Source organism: Eucyclogobius newberryi, unplaced genomic scaffold, assembly GCF_026437365.1.
Source record: "Eucyclogobius newberryi isolate DKJ021-1_F unplaced genomic scaffold, fEucNew1.0.hap1 SCAF_10, whole genome shotgun sequence".
In the NCBI taxonomy this organism is placed as follows: domain Eukaryota; kingdom Metazoa; phylum Chordata; class Actinopteri; order Gobiiformes; family Gobiidae; genus Eucyclogobius; species Eucyclogobius newberryi.
In genome coordinates this window covers 28508306-28511841 of record NW_027315724.1, presented here as the reverse complement: position 1 = coordinate 28511841, position 3536 = coordinate 28508306, and the positions used below count along the sequence as shown (strand labels likewise).

General features: G+C 39.2%; 1 long non-coding RNA gene across 1 annotated transcript; it reads left to right on the top strand.

Annotated features, from left to right (window-relative positions):
- The first annotated feature begins 1529 nt into the window (after positions 1 to 1529).
- On the top strand, positions 1530 to 3177 carry LOC140371476 (uncharacterized). Its single transcript, XR_011928475.1, has 4 exons — positions 1530 to 1703; positions 2034 to 2181; positions 2374 to 2532; positions 2844 to 3177. It is a non-coding gene; the product is annotated as an uncharacterized lncRNA (long non-coding RNA).
- Positions 3178 to 3536: the final 359 nt, after the last annotated feature.

Genomic DNA, 3536 nt, shown 5'->3' with positions numbered 1-3536 from the left:
GTGTTTTTCTTGCTCAAAAATACAATTAAAACATGTATTATTGCAGTAGGTTGGCTTGGCTCTCCACAGATCTGACCTTTGAATTAACTATGCCACGTAGCATCACCCACGTGTCCCCATGTCGATAGATACGATTGAAGACATTTTATTTCTGTTCCTAACTGGCCTGAACATAAGCAATATCAAAGAGGAACGTTTGACACAATGTGGAGTTAGTTGAGACTTGACTGATTGGAATAACTAACGCTTATGGTTTAAAGTCCTTTCAAATGACAACAATCACGCCTTTGCAATTGAATAATGGCACCACTTTCTGAAAAAAAAAAAAATCACTTTTGTTTATTTATGCTGATGTGGTACACCCAAATATGTGTGAACACATCGTATGTTGTTTTTGAGACAATTGTTTATTGACACTTTATTTTGTGCAAATACATTTGAATAATTAGGAATATTGATATTTTACATTTGGGATATGTAGTCCTGTGTTTGCATTGGTGAGAAAGAGGAGAATGAGACAAGCGGAACCTTTGGCACTGTGGTCGCGCTCCCTCCGGTTAACTATGACGGACCAACTTCCTGTTGCCTCCAGAAATAATCTGGGAAAAGACACAAGTGCACGTGTGTTTCGTTCCTCTTATCTTTCGTCTGTATTACAGGTCAGTAAGTGGTCGAAATCGCCATATATTGTAGCTTTATGCTTTGTATCACTGCTGTAGCAGTTAGAACGTAATACTGTGTAGGCCATAGGCTGTAGCCTGTATCGTTCAAGTTCGCTACACCTGTCACAAGACTAAAAAATGACTTCAAATATAAAATTATCATTGTACCATTAGCTCATGACCAAAAGTTCTCCACTCGCATCGCGCCAGTTTTTTTACGGCGATAACTTAAATGCGGAACTATATTCTCAGCCTGATAGCGCAATATGCCTACGCCTGAATCATTCCGCCTCTGAATCAGCCAATCAGGGGAGGGATTACTACAACAACATCAAACATGGCTGCTCCCGTGGAGCGGCATGTTGTCACTCGAGCCGATAGAAAATGCTATGAAAATATGGATTACACGTGCATCACACACATTTCATCGGTAGAAAAAGAGCAAACACAGCCACAGACTGTTGTCCGCTGGAGGAAGCTGATGACTTGTGCTCGGACGTGAATAGAAATCGATGGAATAGACCGCGCGTTAGCGGCAGCTGTTTGTGTACACGATGACGACTTCGCCAAACAAAACTATCCTACGTCTTCTGTGGCTTCTTCGGACGGAAATCTTTCTTATTTTCTGGAGAGTAACAAGCCAGGCTTTCACCCTACATGCTATAGACGTTTCACCCTACATGCTATAGACGTTTCACCCTACATGCTATAGACGTTTCACCCTACATGCTATAGACGTTTCACCCTACATGCTATAGACGTTTCATTGACAAGAAACAAATTACTAGTGCTGAAAAGCTTGCGGCAATACAGTCGGTCTGTGGGCAGCATGGCGAGGGTGAGAAGGTGAATCTACCACATCAACTCTGCCACCTTCTCCCAAACGACTGAGATCTACCACAGATGTAAAGACAAAATCATCTAAAAAGTCAAGCGTACTTCCTGCAGTTTGCATCATTTGCAAGAAGGTTGATCGCTGTATCAAAGAGGCTCTCAAGACAAAGAAAGATAAATTGGTCGAAGCTGAAACTTTAACTGCTGGTGAGTAGATTATATATTGATTCTTGCATGTGTGTTTTCTCTTGCTCGTGGTAAATAGGACTAATCACAGTGAAATAAGTTGGCCAAAATATACAAAGATAAGATAAGATAAGATATTCCTTTATTGTCCCACATTGGGAAATTTCATTGATGCAACGCGGGTAGATCCAGATGTAGATACAGAAGAAAAGAACAGATCACTATAGGAATATGTGCCTAGTTTATTACATGTAGGTGTAATGTATGTAAGACTGTATGATGAGAACTTTTGCGATTGTTTACTGATTGTGCTCACCCTTGATTGAAATTCTTTTACTTCTCCTTTACTAGGAAGTTTGGTCAAAGCAGCTGAATCAAGAGCAGATGAATCCATCCTGATGTGTACCAGAGGTAAAGATTGTGTTGCCATTGAAGGCACCTCTATCACAAGAGGTGTTACAAAGAATAGCTTTCTGACAAAGAAGACAAGTGATGAAAGGTAACATTTTGGTAATCAAATAAAATATATATATATATATATTTCCATATATTTAGATAAATTCATCATTTCATTGACAATTATTGTAATGACTACACGATAATTTTAAAGACGTTTGAATCAAAGCAAATTTCTGTTTGTAGTGAGCTAGTATATTTCTGACCAATCACTGCATTTCCTTGCTTTATACAGGTGACCTAAAGTCTGGGAGTACGGCGATGCATATACAGCATTCTGTGACACTGTCATCCGGGCACAACTGATTGAAAATCAGGAAATCCTCAGAATGAAGATGCTCTTGTCCCTGTTCCAGAAATTCATCAAAAAACACCCAGGTCATGGAAGTTACCGGTAATTAAATTATTCTTATTGTTTATGAAAGAAAACAATAGAAGATCAGATAAACATCACATCTATGTTTATTCATGAAATTTCATTCAAGATCAAACCAATCCTGTTAGCTACAGGAGTCTACATATTTCCATTCATTTTATTTATTTATACAGGGAAAACCCAGTGAGAAAAGTGGTTACCCTGTTAAAACACAACACAAAATAAACAGCAAACATAGGATACTAAAACACAAATAAAATAATTCTAAAACACAAATAAAATAGTAATCTATCAATACTGAATTTCTATTCCTTCTCTAATTTTTACAGATCCGATCTTCTGAAGAAGAGATTACAGCGAGACTTCCCACAGCTGAATTTCCACAAACCACCAAGAAGAAACCTGAGTGAAATGGTTTCCACGGAGACTACAGGACTTCTCCACCAGGATTTTTCAACTGAAACTGATATGTCAGTTTCTGAGATGTCATGTAGTGATGGAGAAATGGTGCCAGAAAGTGGTAAAGATGCTGCACTGCGAGAGCTCTCAAGGACAGTTTACAGTGCAGGTGTATTACTGAAACAAGCGGTCAAGAGTGCCTCTAATATGGATGAAACAAGCGGTCAAGAGTGCCCCTAGTATGGATGAAACAAGCGGTCAAGAGTGCCCCTAGTATGGATGAAACAAGCGGTCAAGACTGCCCCTAGTATGGATGAAACAAGCGGTCAAGAGTGCCCCTAGTATGGATGAAACAAGCGGTCAAGAGTGCCCCTAGTATGGATGAAACAAGCGGTCAAGAGTGCCCCTAGTATGGATGAAATAAGCGGGAGTTCGTCGTCAGCTCCGTTGATAGTGTTGTTTACACACTAGCCTGTACTTTTGATTTATGAACGCTGTATATTATACCAGTCAATTTGGTCATCCTCCTGACATGACTTTAGTAGAGTTTAAAGGACCCAATATGTGTTGTTTATGTAGAATAGAAAATGTAATAAGAAATGTTAAGTGTGATTGATTATATG